The sequence below is a fragment of the Cynocephalus volans genome, chromosome 12 (genome assembly GCF_027409185.1).
Source record: "Cynocephalus volans isolate mCynVol1 chromosome 12, mCynVol1.pri, whole genome shotgun sequence".
NCBI classification, from domain to species: Eukaryota; Metazoa; Chordata; class Mammalia; order Dermoptera; family Cynocephalidae; genus Cynocephalus; species Cynocephalus volans.
Window position 1 is genome coordinate 69,980,438 of NC_084471.1, and position 20,674 is coordinate 70,001,111.

Sequence of the window (20,674 nt, forward strand, 5' to 3'; positions counted from 1 at the left end):
TCAAGATTCATCTTGGATTTTCCCCAACCCAGCCCTGAAATCAGCCATTTTTCCAAAGACCCTGGTTTCTTTTAGTGGGAAATGATATTTAGAAACCAAGATCTGGAGGCTAGGTATGCTCATTGCTGTTGGAGTGTTACTACTCTCAGCCTCTAAGAGACGGTTTCTTAAACATAGAAGAAATCAAAGCATGTTCTTATACGATGGGAATGATGAAAGAAAACTTGATGATGCAGGAGAGAGAAGAGGGAATTGTTGGGCTCTGGTGCACAAGTGGCTTTAGATAGCATCCATAAGTGCCAGACAGAGGAAAATCCAAAACCATGTAGTTGGATATATGTGGTGGTGTCTACTTGTAGAAGCATTCTTCTGGTTGCTTTTATTTTCTAAAGGAAATAATCAAGGTCATCAGCTAAGAGGAAGGGAGAAGGCAGTTGGAGATTTGAGAAGAGAAGAGAAAGTTGTAGTCATCCAGGAGCTCAAAAGAGTGAGTGGACTAGGAAATGTAATAGGAATACCAGGCAGAAGAAAGGTCCATTTGAGGTGATTAGGATTTTTTTTTTTTTTTTTTTTTTGGCAGCTGGCCAGTGCGGGGATCAAACCCTGGACCTTGGTGTTGTCAGCACCACACTCTAACCAACTGAGCTAACCGGTCAGCCCAAGGATTTAAAAGTAAGACTTATTAACATGAATGTGTTAGTTTTCTTCTCCAGCTATGCCAGGTACAGAATAGGCAGTAACTCAGATTAGCCAGGGCTGCCAATTTACCAACTGAGTGCAACAAAGGGAGGGAAAGAGGCAAGGGAATTGAAGTTGTATGCAAGGGAGAGATTCTATTAATTGACTGTGGTCCTTAAATTGGATAAAAAGGGAAGAGAAAACAGGTAGGATCAGTAGATTGTACATCCTGGTGAGATCGAAGGAGTTTTGGAGAAGGACTACCAGTGGGAATGAGTTGGAAAAACGTTGGGAAGAAATGAGATAGTGGTCAAAGATGGGATGTAAAATTGACAATATGGGGGACGTCTTATATGTTGAATTGTGTCCTCCGCCATAAAAGATGTTGAAGTCCTAACCCCCAATATATCAGAATGTGACCTTCTCTGGAAATAGGGTCTTTACAGAAGTAATCAAGTTAAAATGAGATCATTAGAGTGGGCCCTAATCCAATTGGCTGGTGTCCTTATAAAAAGGGGAAGATTGGACACAGACATAACGCACACAGGGAGAACGCCATGTGGAGATGAAGGCAGACATCAGGGCGATACATCTGCAAGCCAAGGAGTGCCAAACACTGCCAGCAACCACCAGAAGCTAGGGGAGAGGCACGGGGCAGAGTCTCCCTCATAGCCCACAGAAGGAACCAACCCTGACAACACCTTGATCTCAGACTTCTAGGCTCCAGAACTGTGAGACAATACATTTATCTTGTTTAAGCCACTCAGTCTGTGGTACTTTGTTATGGCAGCCCTGGGAAGCTAACAGAGAGGTTGCAGTTATAAGTAATGACAAGGGAGCTTCCGGATACCCAAACATGTGGGGGTTCCTAGAGGGTGAGGCACCCAGGGAGGGCACGGAAGCTCCACACTCCATCCCCTGTACCCCATCTTATGCATCTCTTCTTTTGGCTGTTTCTTTGTATCCTTTAAAATATCCTTTGTAATAAACCATAAACCTGCTGTAACAAATGACTACAGACTTGGCGACTTACAACGACAGGAATGTATTCTCTCACAGTTCTGGAGGCCACAGTCCAAAATCAACGTCAGCCGCTGTAGTGTTGTCAGTTACACTGTGGAGAGGACTATGTAGCAAGAAAGTAATGTCTCTGGCCAAACACCACAAACATCTGAAGCCTACCAACACCTACATGAGTAAGTTTGGAAGTGGAACCTTCCTCCATTAGGACTCCAGTTGACCATAGACCAGGCCAATACCTTGACTGCAGTTTCGTGAGAGACTCTGTTTCAGTTTCACAAAAGAGGCACTCAACAAGGCCGTACTGATTTCTCACCTATGGGAACTATGACATAAACAAAATGCTTGTTGTTTTAAGACATTAAGTTTTGAAAATTCTGTTATACAGTAATAGACAATGCAGGTTTTTGTCTGAAATTAGGAAGCTGCCTCAACAAGTACTAAGAAGGGTAGGCATGGCTTTGGATCTGGGCAGTGAGCAAAACTGTAAGGATTTTGAAGAGGATGTCATGTCTAAGAAAACCCAAATTGCATTGGACAGACTGTACAAGTATGAATTTCTAGAATGCTGCTGATGAGGGTTCAAAAGAAAGTTAGGTGGCATGTTACTAGAGACTGGAGGAAGGAGGATCCTCGTTTTGTAGTGGCAAAAAGCTTAGCATCACTGCTGCCTACAGTAATGTAGATAGTAGAAAATGTGACTAAAGAATTTGTAGCTAAGGATATTTCTTTTTTTTTTTTTTCTTTTTTTTTTTTAAAGAGCACCAGTAAGGGGATCTTAACCCTTGGCTTGGTGTTGTCAACACCACGCTCAGCCAGTGAGTGAACCAGCCATCCCTATATGGGATCCAAACCGATGGCCTTGGTGTTATCAGCATCGCACTCTCCCAAGTGAGCCATGGGCCGGCCCAGCTAAAGATATTTCTAAGCCAAGTGTTGATGGTGCAGCCTGGTTTATTCTTGCTGCTTATAGTAAAATGTGAGAGAGAGATAAATTGAGCAAAGGACTAATAAAAAGAACAAAGAACTTTATGGCTTTGAAAATTCTCAGAACTTCCAGATGACAAAGATGTTAAAATTAAGAAATGCATTCTGACTAAAGTTCAAGTTCAGGGCACTGCCCACAAATCCAGTCTACAGATCGTGCCAAGTCTGACTCACAGATTCTCTCATTCAAACAGTATGGACTATAAGAATCTAAATGTTTATTGTGAAGAAATTGTGGGTATGGCTTTTGCCTAATAGGGTGAACCTCAGTGATATTCATAGGAAGCTCATAAAGTTTTTGAGGAAGACTTTTTTTTTTTTTTAAAGATGACCCGTAAAGGGATCTTAACCCTTGACTTCGTGTTGTCAGCACCACGCTCAGCCAGTGAGCTAACCAGCCATCCCTATATGGGATCCGAACCCGTGGCCTTGGTGTTATTAGCACCATACTCTCCCAAGTGAGCCACAGGCTGGCTCTTGAGGAAATGATGTTGGAAGAAACACTTGGACTGAAAGGGGAAAAGACAGCACAAAATGAAAAAAAGATAGTCTCAAATTGCTATTGGCAGAAATCAGGCTGAGAAAAAGACTTATTTGCAAACTGTGCTACCTTTTCTGAAAAAGGAAGGTTTACTCAGAGTGTAAGACCAAGAGAGAAACTTTGAGGGATGGAAAATTATTTCTTGGTCTTAAGATCTAATCAGAAAACTTCCAACATTTTTTCTGATTCGATTTAAGAATTGATATGGACCAGTGATTCTTCTGTGACCCTCATTTAATGTCTATAGCAGTTACCTATGCCTATCCCAACATTGTATGTTGGGTGTTTAGAATCAGCTAACTTGTTTTTTTATTTCCCAGATTAAAAGGAACTCTACAAGGAGCTGCAATTATGAAATTTTATCTGAGGAGGCTTATTCACTCTTGAACTTGATTTAGTTAATAACATGCTGGACTTTAAGCTAAATCTATAAAGAGATGAGAGTTTTGGGGGCATTCCTGACCTGGAGAATGGTGAGAAGATTATAAATGTTTGCTCCTGACCTGGAGAATGGTGAGATTATAAATGTTTGCTCCTGACCTGGAGAATGGTGAGATTATAAATGTTTGCTATGTTAAGCTGCTAAATTTTGAGTGACTTGTTACATAGTAGTGATAACTAATGCAATGCCCTATTGACTTTAATTCTCACCCTCTATTGAAATCCAGTAGGAAAATCATTAATAATTTAAAAGTTTCCATACCTTTAATATCTACCAATTACCTTGGCATCAAGAGGTCTTTTCTAGATGGCCTTAAGAACAGTTACCACACTTTTGAATCCCCAAAATCATCTTCTCTGCTAATACTCTTGGCTCTTATTTTTGAAATACCTATCGTAATATTTTTTAAATTATGAATTTTTTTCATCTCGAGCCCTATTACATAGGCTATAAGTCCTTGAAGGCATGGGTTTTGCTTTCCAACTTTGTGACCTTATCACCTAGCAATATCTAGCACTGTACAGTGCTCAATAAATATATATTGAATAAATGAGTAAGAGAACACACACACACACACACATAATGACAATGACCAGGTCATGACCAGGAGAGAAAGAGTGACAGTGAGGCAGCAGCCAAACCTTCGAGAAATGAGGGAAAGTAGCCCACGGACGGGTAGATGAGTAGAAAAGGGAAGCATCGTGGGTGCTACAGTCCATTGACGTGAGACTCAGAGCTGAGGGGTTTAGGAAAGAGGAAGGGTCTGAAAGCAGCACTGAAGGACAAGGAAGGCACCTACCACACCACAGGGCCTAGTGCCACAAAGGGCGAGGGAGAGAAAGCAGCACCCACTTGAGAGGGCTGCAGGGATAGCTGTGTCCTCAAGGGAGAGCCAGGAGTCTCTTGCCCCAGGAAGGCAAAGGAACATTTGGAGGAGAGATTATGTACACCAGAAGTTTTGCTGTTGAAGGGCTGTGAGTTCTAGACGGCTTGATGGAAGGGTTTCAGGAGATGGGAACAGAGTTGGGAGCGGTGCAGAGCTACTTGAGGATTAGAGTGTGGAGATGAGGGGTCATCACACGTCAGTGGGAGAAGCTATGAAATGTGGTGGTCGTGCTTATCAGTTTACCCTACCGGGACTCTTACTTTTCACTATACTCTTCGTATCTTTTGAATTTCAAACCATGTGGATGGGGAAAACAGTGAAGATGTGCAATGGCCACTGCAGAGAGAGGTGATGGGCCAGGCTAAGGACAAGTCAAGGGTTTTCAAAGGAGGCTGGAGCCCAGTGGAGACTGAAGGTCAGGAATCTTCATGGCATCAATGTGCAGGAAAGTGGAGCTTTTGTGTTTGCTGCTGCTTCTCCTAGCAGGGTGCAGAGGCCTGGTTCTAGTACTAGAAAGGGAAGATTGTGGGATTAATCCAAGGATGGGCTTTGCTGATGAGGGAATCGGGGTGGCTGGGGGATGGGGCTAGGTGAGGTGATCCATAGCCTCCAGCTTGACTAGTAATAACAGCAAACACATATATAACACAACACACCAGGCACTGATTAATCGCTTTATGCATATTAACTCAGTCCTCACTACAACATTTCAGGTAGATAGTATTGTTTTCCCCATTTTAATATGAGAGGGTGAGGATCAGAGAGCTTACGTAACTTGCCCAAGGTCCTGCCTATCTGTGGAAGAGCTGTGATTCAAGCCCAAGCAGTTCAGCTCCAGCGACTGCATCTGAAGTCACATCAGAAGGAGGGTGATGCTAGGAGGCACCTGAAACGGGATAAAATGGAGGAATTAAGGGGCAGGGCTGGGCTTTCAATGCAACCAAAGTGCAGGTGAGAAGGGGAGAGAGAACCTGAGAGCCAAAGGGTGTGGTTGTGGTCTGAGTAGATGAGTAGACTTTTCCATCCCATGCCGCTGGCTGGAATGAGGCCGGAGTGAAAATCACTGGAAGAGACTGAGAAGCTGGGTGGCAGAGGGTCAGCCACAGGTACCCTGAGGCATCCCAAAGTGACGTGGACATGGAGGGACATTACAACTGGAGACCAGTCTCTGATAGATGCGGAGAATGATTCATGCCAGAGAGTGAGTAGGCAGGGCCAGGGTGAGCAGAGGGCAGCTGGGCCTTGAGGCAGCAGAAGCCATAAGGAAATCAGGTTTCTATCATTTTTTTAATTGAAACATATTAATTACACATATTTGTGGGGTACAGAGTTCATTTCAATTACAATATATGTATATAAGGATCAAATCAAGATAATTAGCATATTCATCATTACCAAACTTAATCATTTCTTTGTGGTGAGGACATTCAATCTACTCTCTTCTAGACATTTGATAACATGCAGTAGATTATTGTTAATTCAGGTTTCTATCATTGACTTGTAGAGGCCAACAGGGTAGCACTGGGGGCCTTCTCCAAGGCAGGAGCACTCCCAGGAGCTTTTTAAAAATAGCAAATATAGGGCTGGCCGGTTAGCTCAGTGGGTTAGAGCATGGCATTATAACACCAAGGTCAAGGGTTTGGATCCCTGTACTGGCCAGCCACTAAAAAAGTAAAATAGCGAGAGTTGCAGCAGAGAAACTTTATCAGCACCACATCTAGTGGAGCCCTGAGAGCAGGACTGCCATGGAGACCCCAGATCTGTAAAACTACCAGTGTGCAACGCCAGCCTCTGAGAACTAAAGCATCAGCTGAGACCAAGAAAGCCATAGCAGTGGAGCTGCCAGAGGACTTATGGACCCAACCCCCACACCAGCATGCAGAGGACATTGAACATGGAGTCAAGATACTGAGTGGTTGTGTCATTATCCTTTGGTACTTCTAGAGGTTCCAACAACATCATTTGAAAACTCTCAGCTGGAAGCATTCCAGGAACCCCAGAAGAGGTAGCTCATGCAAGAGAAGCGTGGTGGCCTCCCAGAAGTGAAGAAGAGGAAGGCGCGAGTGAGAAGAGGTCCTCTAGGAGCGACACCCTGCGGTACCACCCCATCACCCAGCAGCCCAGCAGAGTCCAAGCTGACCAGAGAGGTGGCTCCCCGGAGAGGCCCAAGACGGAAGGTAACCACACATGCAAGGCACTAGTGGCCAACTGAGTAGTCACTGAGGTAGCCATACCAAATTGGCAACCACAGCAACATCTTAGTCAGTCAATAGTGTCAAACCTGTGGACTGTGAAACCCCCTGCCACAATGAATAAACATCAAAGAAAAGATACCAGAAATACGAAAAATCAAGAAAGTACACCACCCAAAGATAATAAATCTCAAGCTCTAGCTCCTATAGAACAAGAAGCCCTTGAAATTACTGACAAGGAATTTCAAGTGATAATTCTAAGGAAACTGAATGAGATACAAGAAAACTCAGCTAGACATCATGATGAAACGAGGAAAAGTATACAGGACCTGAAAGAGGAAATGTACAAGGAAATCAATGCCCTGAAAAAAAATGTAGCAGAACTTGCCAAACTGAAGAATTTATTCAGCGAAATAAAAAACACAACAGAGAGTTTAACCAGGAGGCTTGTGGTAGTTGAAGAGAGAACCTCTGAACTTGAAGATGGGCTGTTTGAAATAACACAAGCAGACAAAAAAAAAGAAAAAAGAATTAAAGGCATTGAAGAAAATCTGAGAGAGATATCAGACAACCTTAAGCACTCAAATATCCGAGTCATGGGTATTCCAGAAGGGGAGGAAAAAGGAGATTGCATTGAAAACATATTCAACAAAATAGTGGCAGAAAACTTCCCAGGTATAGGAAAAATCACAGATCTTCAGATCCAGGAAGCTCAACGATCTCCAAACATATTCAACCCAAAAAGGTCTTCTCCAAGACATGTTATAGTCAAACTGGCAAAACTCAAAGACAAAGAGAGAATCTTAAAAGCTACAAGAGAGAAGCGTCAAATCACCTATAAGGGAGCCCCAATCAGGCTAACATCAGACTTTTCATCACAAACCCTAAAAGCCAGAAAGGAATGGGATGATATATTCAAAATACTAAAACACAGAGATTGTCAGCCAAGAATACTCTACCCTGCAAGGCTATCCTTCCGAAATGAAGGGCAAATAGTATATTTCTCAGACAAACAAAAACTGCGGGAGTTCACTACCACACAACCACCCTTACAAGAAATCCTCAAGGGAGTACTGGGTTTGGTTCCTGAAAAATAACTACCACTGCCATAAAAACCCAAGAAAAATCAACACCCACTAGTATAATAAAAATGGCTTTCATGAAGAAAAAACAAGCAAACAAAAACGCTATCTACAACCTAAGGAACCAACAAACACAGAAACCAAACAGTAAATCAGAAAGCAAGGAACAAAAGACACCTAAGACAACCAAACAACCAATAAAATGCTAGGAATAATTCAACACCTTTCAATAACAACTCTTAATGTAAAAGGCTTAAATTCTCCAATCAAAAGAAACAGACTGGCTGACTGGATCAAAAAGGAGGACCCAACTATATGCTGCCTACAAGAGACCCATCTCACCCATAAAGATTCACACAGACTAAGAGTGAAAGGATGGAAAAAGACTTACCATGCAAACAGAAAAGAAAAACGAGCTGGAGTAGCTATTCTTATATCTGACAAAATAGACGTTAAACTAAAAACCATAAAAAGAGACAATGAGGGACACTACTTAATGATAAAAGGACTGATCCATCAAGAAGACATAACAATCATAACTATGTACGCACCCAATGTTGGAGCAGCCAGATTTATAAAACAAACTCTATTAGACCTAAAGAAGGAAATAGACACTAATACCATAATAGCAGGGGACCTGAACACCCCACTGTCAATATTAGACAGATCATCTAGGCAAAGAATCAGTAGAGAAACACAAGATCTAAACAATACTCTAGACCAATTGGAATTGGCAGATATCTACAGAACATTCCACCCAACAACCTCAGAATATTCATTCTTCTCATCAGCACATAGATCATTCTCCAGGATAGATCACATATTAGGTCACAAATCAAGTCTCAATAAATTCAAAAAAATTGGAATTATCCCATGTATCTTCTCAGACCACAATGGATTAAAACTAGAAATTAATAACAAACGAAACTCTGGAAACTATACAAACACATGGAAATTAAACAGCATTCTACTTAATGACATATGGGTCCAAGAAGAAATCAAGCAGGAAATCAAAAAATTTATTGAAACTAATGAAAATAATGATACATCATACCAAAACCTGTGGGATACTGCAAAAGCAGTATTGAGGGGGAAATTTATTGCATTAAACACTCACTTCAGAAGAATGGAAAGATGGCAAGTGAACAACCTAACACTTCACCTTAAAGAACTAGAAAAACAAGAACAATCCAAACCTAAAGTTAGCAGAAGGAAAGAAATCATTAAGATCAGAGCAGAACTGAATGAAATTGAAAACCGAAAAACAATTCAAAAGATCAACGAATCAAAAAGTTGGTTTTTTGAAAAGATAAATAAAATTGACAAACCATTAGCATGGCCAACAAGAAAAAGAAGAGAGAAGACTCAAATAACAAAAATTAGAAATGAAAAAGGCGATATTACAACTGATTCATCTGAAATACAAGGAATCATTCGAGACTACTATAAACTATACGCCAATAAATTTGAAAATCTGGAGGAAATGGATAAATTTCTGGACACACACAAGCTCCCAAAACTGAGCCATGAAGACGCAGAAAATTTGAACAAACCAATAACAATAAAGGAGATTGAAGCTGTTATCAGAAAGCTCCCAACAAAGAAAAGCCCAGGACCAGATGGATTCACAGCAGAATTTTACCAAACATTCAAAGAGGAATTGACACCAATTCTTTACAAACTATTCCAAAAGATTGAAACGGACGCAAATCTCCCAAACTCATTCTATGAAGCAAACATCATCCTGATACCAAAACCAGGTAAAGATATAACCAAAAAAGAAAACTACAGGCCGATATCCTTGATGAATATAGATGCAAAAATCCTCACTAAAATACTAGCAAACAGAATACAGCAACACATACGAAAAATTATTCATCACGATCAAGTGGGATTCATCCCAGGGATGCAAGGTTGGTTCAACATACATAAATCAATAAATGTGATACACCATATTAATAAACTCAAACACAAGGACCATATGATCATCTCTATAGATGCTGAAAAAGCATTTGATAAAGTTCAGCACTCATTCATGACAAAGACCCTCTATAAGTTAGGTATAGATGGAAAGTATCTCAACATAATTAAAGCCATATATGCCAAACCCACTGCCAATATCATCCTGAATGGGGAAAAGCTGAAAGCTTTTCCTTTAAGAACAGGAACTAGACAAGAACGCCCACTCTCACCACTCCTATTCAACATAGTGTTGGAAGTACTAGCCAGAGCAATCAGAGAAGAGAAGGAAATAAAGGGCATCCAGATTGTAAAAGATGAAGTCAAACTGTCCCTGTTTGCAGATGACATGATCCTATATATCGAACAGCCTAAAGCCTCTACAAAAAAACTCTTGGAGGTGATAAATGATTTCAGCACAGTAGCAGGATACAAAATCAACACACAAAAATCAGTAGCATTTCTTTTCTCCAAAAGTGAACATGCAGAAAGAGAAATCAAGAAAGCCTGCCCATTTACAATAGCCACCAAAAAAATAAAATATTTAGGAATTGAGTTAACCAAGGATGTGAAAAATCTCTATAATGAGAACTACAAACCACTGTTGAGAGAAATTAGAGAGGATACAAGAAGATGGAAAGATATCCCATGCTCTTGGATTGGAAGAATCAACATAGTGAAAATGTCCATACTACCCAAAGTGATATACAAATTCAATGCAATCCCCATCAAAATTCAAAAGACATTTTTCTCAGAAATGGAAAAAACTATCCAGTCATTTATATGGAACAATAAAAGACCACGCATAGCCAAAGCAATGCTGAGCAAAAAAAATAAAGCTGGAGGCATAACACTACCTGACTTTAAGCTATAATACAAAGCTATAATAACCAAAACAGTATGGTACTGGCATAAAAACAGACACACGGATCAATGGAATAGAATAGAGAATCCAGAAATCAACCCACACACCTACAGCCATCTGATCTTTGACAAAGGCACCAAGCCTATACACTGGGGAAGAGACTGCCTCTTCAGCAAATGGTGCTGGGAGAACTGGATATCAATATGCAGGAGAATGAAACTAGACCCATACCTTTCAACATACACTAAAGTCAACTCAAAATGGATTAAAGAATTAAATATACACCCTGAAACAATAAAACTTCTTAAAGAAAACATAGGAGAGACACTTCAGGAAATAGGACTGGACACAGACTTCATGAATACAACCCCAAAAGCATGGGCAACCAAAGGAAAAATAAACAAATGGGATTATATCAAACTAAAGAGCTTCTGCACAGCAAAAGAAACAATTAACAGAGTTAAAAGACAACCAACAGAGTGGGAGAAAATATTTGCAAAATATACATCTGACAAAGGATTAATATCCAGAATATACAAGGAACTCAAACAACTTTACAAGAAAAAAACAAGCAACCCAATTAAAAAATGGGCAAAAAAGCTAAGTAGGCATTTCTCTAAGGAAGATATACGAATGGCAAACAGACATATGAAAAAATGCTCAATATCACTCAGCATCTGGGAAATGCAAATCAAAACTACAGTGAGATACCATCTAACCCCAGTTAGGATGGCTAAAATCCAAAAGACTCTGAACGATAAATGCTGGCGAGGTTGCGGAGAAAAAGGAACTCTCATACATTGTTGGTGGGACTGCAAAATGGTGCAGCCTCTATGGAAAATGGTATGGAGGTTCCTCAAACAATTGCAGATAGATCTGCCATATGACCCAGCTATTCCACTGCTGGGAATATACCCAAGGAATGGAAATCATCAAGTCGAAGGTATACCTGTTCCCCAATGTTCATCGCAGCACTCTTTACAATAGCCAAGAGTTGGAACCAGCCCAAATGTCCATCATCGGATGAGTGGATACGGAAAATGTGGTGTATCTACACAATGGAATACTACTCAGCTATTAAAACGAATGAAATACTGCCATTTGCAACAACATGGATGGACCTTGAGAGAATTATATTAAGTGAAACAAGTCAGGCACAGAAAGAGAAATACCACATGTTCTCACTTATTGGTGGGAGCTAAAAATAAATAAATAAATTCACACGCACACACAAAAAAAACCGGCGGGTGGGGGGAGAAGACATAACAACTACAGTTCCTTGAAGTTGATACGACAAGCAAACAGAAAGGACATTGTTGGGTGGGAGGGGGGAGAGGGAGGAGGGAGGGGGGTTTCGGTAATGGGCCACAGTAATCAACTACATTTTATATCGACAAAATAAAATTAAGGAAAGAAAAAAAAAGTAAAATAGCAAGTATAATTTTGCCACATATGGTCTGTTTTCTATTTTTTACACTTAAAAAAGTTTTTTTCTTACAGAACAATTGAGAAACTATGTTGCCACCAGATGGTGCAAGGAAGGTTTGCATCTGAGAGGTTTGCAAGCCTGAACCGCCACTCTGTGGTGTGAAGGGGAAATACAGGGTGCCCTCCCTCCACCATTTGTGACCAAAGCACCAAATCCTGAGCTCCATCTCCTCACGCCCACTACAGGCTTTAGACAAAGTATGGAGAATATGAATATATGGTCTTGATGGACATAAACTCTTCCGTGTCCTTATCTGTTTCTCCTTGAACTGACCTTGCCAGTTTTGCACCCCAGCCAGGCATCGTGAGGACACTTTTCTGACATCCAGCCCAAGGCAAATGGCATTAGCAAGGAATCAAGACGACTTGGCCATGTTTCGCTCCCTCTTTCTGATTCTTCTGAAGTCAAGACACTCTGCAGGTGACCTTCCTCCCCACTCTTGCCTCCCCTTTCCGTCCTTCATTTCCTCATCCAACCACATTGTTGTTTATATGACAAATATTCACTGGGCATCCAGCAGATGTGAAGCACTGAGCCAGACATCGGGGACCCAGGGGTGAATGAGGCTCCCAGTTCCAGTGGGTGATGCCAAACAGTCCTTGGGAGATCACAGGAGAATGCGGGCAGTGCTATGACGGAGGGTGCCCAGGCATGCGGGAGGCCCCAGAAGGGGCCCCTCTAACCCAGTCTTGGGGGCTCAGAGAAGCCTTCCTAGATGAGGTGATTTCGAAACTAAGACCTGCAGGGTGGGTAAGACTGAGTCAGGCAAAGTGGGTGGCGTGAGAGTTCTAGGCAGAAAAATTAAAATGAAACACATAATATTGAGGGATCGAGTGGAACATTCTAGCATAGAAATGAGTTTATTATGTCTGGATCACTGGAAGATGAGGGCACAGAGGTAAGCCGGAGCCTTGAAAGTATGATGAGTTTGAATTTTACCCTGACAGCAAAGATGAGCCAATGTAATGTTCAATATTTGCCATTAGAAAAATCCTTCTAGAAATAATGTGGAGAATGGACTGGAGAGACCCAAGGCCAGTGAGGAGGCTGGAAAATAATCCAGGCAAGATTCAGTAGGGTCTAAACATATGCAGAGTGGTTGGGACACAGAGAAGTGGACAGATTAAAAAGGTTTCCATACACTCCTTAAATGATGAGACTCCTGGGGTTCCCAATAGAACCTCAGTTCCTTGGTTTAATGAAAATCATAAAATAATGCCTTGGAGATCCATCTAAGTTTTTGTGTGTATCTATGGTTCACTCCTTGTATTGCAGAGTAGTATTCCATTGCATGGATGTACCAGTTTATTCATTCACCTGTTGAAGGATATTTGGGTTGTTTCCAGTTTTAGGCTATCACAAATAAAGCTTCTCTGAACATTCATGTACAGGTTTTTACGTAAACACAAATTTTTATTTCTCTGGGATAAATACCTGGTACTGCAATTGCTGGGTTGTATGGTTAATATGTTTAATTTTATAAGAAACTGCCAAATTGTTTTCCAGAAATTCTGACCTGTTTTACCTTGCCACCAGTGATATGTGAGAGATCCAGATGCTCCACATTCTTACCAGCACTCGGTATTATCGCTATTTTTTTTTTTATTTTAGCCATTCTAATAGGTGTGTAGTGGTATTTCATTGTTGCTTTAGTTTGCATATACCTAATGTCTAATGATGTTGAACATCTTTTCATGTGCTAATTTGCCATTTGTATACTTTTGTTGGTGAAGTATCTGGTTCAAGGAGCTGATTCATTTTTATGGTTTTAAAATGTGCCCAATCATCCACACTTCTATCCCTAACTCTCCCCTTAGCTTCAGATTCATATCTAAATGCGTCTGGGCATCTGCATGGGTATCCAACACCACCGCAATCTCAACATGTCCAAAGCCCAAACTACCATCCCACTCGTAGTCGCGGGCCTCCCCAGTAGAAGACTTAACACTTAGAGGTTTTATTATGTGTTAAAAGCACTCTTCTAAATTCTTTACATATTTTAATTAATTTAGTCCTCACAAAAGTTCTATGCAGTAAGCATTGTTATTACCTCCATTTTACACATGAGAAAATGAGGCACAGAAACATTGAGTAATCCGCCCAAGCTTGTACAGCTGGCAAGCAGCTGGTAGGACCATTCAGATGACCTGAGGGTCATCCTTGATTCTCCTGTCTTTCTCAACTCTCCACGTCTAGTTAATCACTAAGGCCTGGAGATTATACCTACAGAGTATTTCAGTCCATTGTCTCATCTCTGCTTCTATCCTATGACTACCGCTCTATTTCAGATCATCTTTTCTCTTCCCTGGACCATTACACCTTTTTTTGTTTGTTTTTTTAATATTTTATTATAGAAAATTTCAAACACAAAATAGAGAGAATAGTGCAATGATTCTATCCATTACCTAGCTACAGCCAATATAAACTCATGACCATTTATTTCATCCACACCCTCTACTTCTTCAACGCCCAGCCACCACCCAGCTACATTGTTTTGAAGCAAATCTCAGTGTATTAATTTTTCCATAAATATTTCAGTATGCATCCTTAAAAGATAACTTTTGAAGAACATAATCACGATAACATTATTGGCATTATGCTATATTTCTTTTAATGTTATAAGCCAGTCAGTGTTTGTATTAGTTATCTATTGCTGTGTAATGTAGTAGTTTAAAACAGCAATAAATATTTATTGCTACTCACAGTTTCTGTGTGTCAGGAATTCAGGGGCAGATTAGCTAAGTGGTTTGGGCTCTGGGTCTCATGAGACTGCAGTCACTGAAAGTTTGGTACTAGAGGACCTGCTTTCAAGGTGACTCATTCATACTGCTGGCTGACAGCAGGGAGCTCTGATGCTCCCTTTGAGGCACTCCACAGGGAGGCTTGAATGCCTTCAGAACCTGTGCCTGGTTCTCCCCAGAGCAAGTGATCGAGGAGCCAAGGGGAAGCTGCAATGCCTTTGAAGACCTGGCCTCAGATTCCCCTGGTCATGCACTCCAGCCTGCTTCAGCGTGGGAGGGAACTACACAAGGAGATGAGTTATTTTGGAGAACTGGGGTTCAGTTGCCCCAATTATCTTTTTTTGTTCCTTTTACAATTGGTTTATTTGAATCAGGATCCAGACAAGGTTCACATCATTGCATTTTGTTGATATGGCTCACAATCTCTTAATCTCTAGGTTCCCTTCCCTCTTGTTTTTGATTTTATTGTCTTTTTTTTTTTTTAAAGAAACCAGGTTGTTTGTCCTTAAAGTTTTCTTTTTATTATTATTTTTCAATTGACAGATAAAATTATGTGAATATACATTGTGAATGACTAAATCTAGCTGACTGACATGCATTACCTTCCATAGGTACCATTTTTCTTAGTGTTCTCCATTTTCTGCATCGCGCTGATTGCTTCCCCATGATGTCATTTGACATGTTGCTCTGAGGTGTCTTTCCTGTAAACTGGTACTTAGATCTAGGTTTTTTTAAAGATGAGTGGTAAGGGGATCTGAACCCTTGGTTTGGTGTCGTCAGCACCATGCTCTCCAAAGTGAGCGAACCAGCCATTCCTATATAGGGATCCAAACCCATGGCCTTGGTGTTATCAGCACCACACTCTCCCAAGTGAGCCATGGGCCGGCCCTTAGCTAGACTTTCTATAGAGAGAAACTTTCCATGGGCACTGGTGGACAGCATCGGACACTGTCGGACGGGGTGCTAAGACACCCGAGCCCACAGACCACGGCCCTGGCCCTCGAGACCCCCTGGACTTCCCTGTCTGCCTGACCCCCAGGCCCTGTTCCCAACCTACCACTGGTCCCCCAAGTTCCCAGACCACCCCACCACCCTGACTTTGCCCCAAGACCCCAGCCAGCTGCTAGCTGCCCCTGTCTGGACCCCTGGAAATTGGTATCCTTCAGGCAGATGCTAAGCATCTCACCTCCCAGCAGGTCAGACACTCTGGAGAGCATTGGGCTGCCCAACATGCAGCCCATGCTGCTCAGCATTGACACGGAGGGGCAGACACAGTGTCTGCCAGCACAACACAATGCCCCTCTGTGGGGCCCAAGGTACCCACTGAGGCCTGCCCACAGTGCTCACCTGGGCAGCCATGAATGCAGCCCCCGGGCCTGAACCCAGCCCACCATGCCACAAGGCGGGGAGGCCCTGTGCAGGATACTCACTGTTTTATTGGGGAAGGAGGGAGGAAGGCACACTTAATTTATTCCTTTATACTCCAGGGTGTGGAGCACTGTGCCCACCCTGCAGGGGTTTTGGGGGTAGGGTCGGCAGGGATAATCAGGGAAGGGCATCATGGGAGATTTGGTACAAAATGCAGCATTAAAGGTAACCCCTGCCCCCTATCAAAAAAAAAATCTTCCACTTTTTTTCCCCCTGGCACCTGCTGGTACAGTCACTTATTTTTTGATTACCCCAAAGTATATATAGTACAGAAAAGAAAGGATAAATGCTTGTTTCTTTCCCTTTATTAGCAAGGATGCTAGAAACTGGCCACCTCTCCCTTTATTCAAAGGTGGCTGATTTCTAGCATCCCCCAAAGATGACCAATAAGACATTTAAAAAATATTATGATTTGAAAATATCTGATTTCAATACATTGCAGTTTTCTTATTGATGCTCAAATTATACCATTTTGGAGCAGCAGTAACTTCTTTAGTTTGGCCCGAGTCCTTTTGAATGATACTAGTCCTCTTTGATAGCTTCTTTGCTTTCTGGCATAACGTTATGTTCCAGACTCATCTTGTACATTTCCTGCCACAGACTTCTCAGCACCATTTCTCCAAGGAGCTCTGGTTCTTTTTAGTGGGAAATGATAGAGACCACAATTTGGGCATTAGAGTATAATTGCCTTTCATCTGGCCCCTCTTCCCTCGGTCTATTCTCCAGTCACCAGGGTGTAAAATACAAATCTTACCACTCCCTTGTTCAAAATCTCTGTGTTCTCTGTTGCCTTCAGGACAAAGTCAGCTCCTTAGTACCATACCAGGTCCTCAGTGACTGTTTACCTATTTGCCCCTTCCTCTCATTTCCTACTAAGTCTCCTCAAACTCTTCAACCCAGCAAAACCTACCTTTTTGCAGTTCCCTGCACTCCCCAGTCTGTCATGCTCTAGTGCCCTTGACCTGAAACATCTGCTCCCACTGCCTTTCCCTCTTCACCTTGACTCAACCTTTGAGATTTGGCCTTAGCCCAAAACACTCCAAAACACTTTCACTGACCCAGTAGGCCAGCCTGTCTTCCACTGTTGTCTCATGGTTACTGTATTAGTCAGGGTTCTCCAGAGACACATAATCAATAGGATATGTTATAATTATATGACAGGGATTTATTAGGGGAATTAGCTCACGTGACTGTGAAGAAAAGTCCCACGACAGGCTGTCTATAAACTGGATGTCGGTAGCATGGCTCAGTCCAAGTTCAAAGGCCTCAAAAGCAGGGAAGCTGATGGTGTCCTTGGTGTAAGTCCTGGAACCCAAAAGCTGAAGAGTCTCGAGCTCTGATGTCCACGGACAGAAGTATATCCCAGCTCCAGGGGATCAAGAGAGGGCTTCACCTCTTTGTCTTTTTTTCTCTCCAGACCCCCAGCGGATTGGATGGTTCCCACCTACATTGAGGGTGGGTCTTTCCCACCCAGTCCACTCAGACTCTCATACTAATCTCTGCTGGAAAAACCCTCATGAACATACCTAAGATAGCTTTACCAGGTTTCTCAGCATTCCTTCACCTAACCAAGTTGACAACTAGAATTAACCTTCAGTTACCCTGTTCAAATACATCATGTTTCTATGCAGCTCTCCTGCGCTGTGAATGACTACAAAGCACGAAGTGTCTTACCTATCTTTATCTCCAGGTAGGGGATGGTGGACGCCCCCATCTGATCACCATGCTCAGGTAAAACAGTCTTTTCCCAGTGCAGAGGTCCTTCCACTCCCACCCACCTGTGTCTTCCTCATCCTAGTTCAGGCCTGCAGGTCTGCTAGGCATGGAATAAGCTGCTGTTTAACCTCCTGTTTAATTGGTCAGCTGGCTGGGGGAAGAAGGAGTAAAAGGGTGCTCACTCTTCTACTCTGGTTACAAAGATCTGGGGTGGAGAGGTTTTGCTCAAACTTCTTCACATTCCCCTCTCCACCTTGGCTGGAGCCATAGTCAGGCTGGATTCTTTCTGGACACAGATCTGCTGCTGCCTACTGGCGTGACCTTGGGAGTAATTGACAATCCATGTAAACAATCCATGTAAAGCACTTTGTCCAACGTCTGACATTGTAAGCACTCAAATTATGTTGTGCCTTGTGCCTCTTCGTAGCATAAGGATAAAATGGGCTTTAGAGTCCTTAAGTCTGGTCTTAAAGTCAGCAAGAGAGAAAAGGGTAAGAAAAGATGCTTAAGAAATACTTTCAAAGTTGGGGAAAGTGGCTGTCCTTAGCAGGCATGGGGGTATGTGGAATCCAAACAGGTCAACTGGGAGTGACCTGGATGAACCAGTCAGAACAGCAGTCAAATTCTAACAGGAAGGCCTGTGTCTACAGTGAACATGACAACCAGAAGGCAAACATGCCAGAATTGAATAACCTGATTGTAATGCAAAATCTGGTTTATAATTTCATAAGTAAACTATGAGGACAATGATTTTATATTTTATTCACTGATGCACTTAGAAGTCTGACCATAGTAGGTGAACAAAATATTGCAATCTGCCTTTTTTTCCATTATACATCCCCAAATCCCAAAGCTTGGCAGCACACATGAACCAACTGCACATGCCACTACCATAATCAACCTACAATAAAGGCAGGGGAGGAGGAGAGACTAGAAAAAGGCCTGGGCCATGTATCTGACAGAGAAAATTCCCAACCTTTGTGGCATGTTGGGGCTACAGAGTGAGGGGCCAAAGTGGGGGTCCTTGTTTCTGTTTACACTTGGAGCAGAAACTGTCCTGTCCTACTCCCAGCCCCTACTAGTATGTCAGACAGTACCCCAAGTCATATGTCCAGCTGTGACCTTGAATTTAACACACACAAACACAAGGAAAGGTTAGGAATTTATTTTTTTACAAATTAAGACTATGTAGATTTCATATATTTCTGAATCAAAAACACCTTTGTCTTCACAGTATGAGTTAGAGAATGCAGCCAGAGCTGAAAACCAAGGAACTAGAAAAGAAAGTGGTAATTACAGTGATAACTAACTGTATTAAAAACCTGTTAGGCATTTTGTTTAAAAGTAGTTTTTTATATTTTGTTATTCTTGGCACTGTTTCTAAAGAAAAACTCCTTTATCCCAAGCAAAAAAGCAAAAGAGATGGAGTCTGGCTTCAAAAGAAGTAACTCAGATTCTCGGGCCTTGCAGATAATCACCAAATTTAAAGAGAGTTACTGCTAATGGGGGCTTAATCAGAAGGAAGTCCCTTCAGTAAGTTCTCAAGCCAGAGGCTGGAGGCAGCAGTTAAATCAGAGGGCAGTATCCTCAGTGGAAGAGAGCCATTGTGATGGCATACCACTCTAGGAATGAACACAGCCTGGGAACAAATAGCTCCATGGGATGGCATAGTGATGTGGTGTGCTGTGCTGTGAACCAGCAGCCACTGTGTCAAACTGTGCATTGGTTATGAACAGGAAGGCCAAAAATGGTGTCCTACTGGTAATGAGCTTTCAATGGCTCAGTCCATTTACATTGAAGCCCTGTGAATAGCCAGAGTCACAACCACTCCCAACACTGTCCTTGTGTGCCAGCTGACTGTGCAGCCCACAGGGAAGGAGCTGGTGATCTCTATTAGGACTGCCCACCCACACCTGCAACCACAAAGCTGCAGGAATTGAGGCTCTTGCAGGTTTAATCACCTGGCTCCTGCCCAGAAGGCTGCGGATTTCTGGAATCAGGTAAACAGACCAAAAAAACTAAAATGCATCAGTAAAATGAACATTTATCTACTGCCTCAAATCTCTGACCTAATGCTGCCTATTAGCGCCCAGGTGAGGATTGATAAAAATGCAAGAAAGGACTATGAATGCTGCCTCCTGGGTCATCACAGCCCCACTCTGTTGATGTGAAAAAGGAACCACTCAGTTGGTAAAGGGGATTTTGTTCTTCCTGCCCCAAACAGGTCCTTACCTAGGTTTGTCTGGCAAGTACAATTAGCCACAGAGGCTGAACCATTCTCCTTCCCTGTCCTTCCTCTCTTGGGACCTTTAATAATAGCCACCTGGCAGAGGCCACTCAGTAACTAAGGTGATAACTAATTTTAAAAAATAATAAGTAAAAATAAAAAACAGGGGAAGTTTGGAAATGCTAGGCTATACCTTGCCATACAATAATCAGCCTTTTCATAAATTCCGGACAAGAATTAGTCTTCCCTTTGTACTGAAATCTCCCCACTCCATAGATGGAAAGCAGGCAGATTCCCTGAGGGTCAGGCAAGGGGTAGGAAATGGAACACACACAAAACCACATTCCTTTTGTGAAGGTAACGCAGAAAGGTGTGTTTGCCAGCCCAGCTTGGGCAGCTCAAAGGAAGCAAAGCATCCACC

At 42.1% G+C, this 20,674-nt stretch overlaps 1 non-coding gene across 1 annotated transcript; it reads right to left on the minus strand.

The window, feature by feature from the left end:
• Positions 1-581: 581 nt before the first annotated feature.
• TRNAV-GAC (transfer RNA valine (anticodon GAC)) lies at positions 582-655 on the minus strand. The gene has a single exon. It is a non-coding gene; the product is annotated as a tRNA-Val (tRNA).
• Positions 656-20,674: the final 20,019 nt, after the last annotated feature.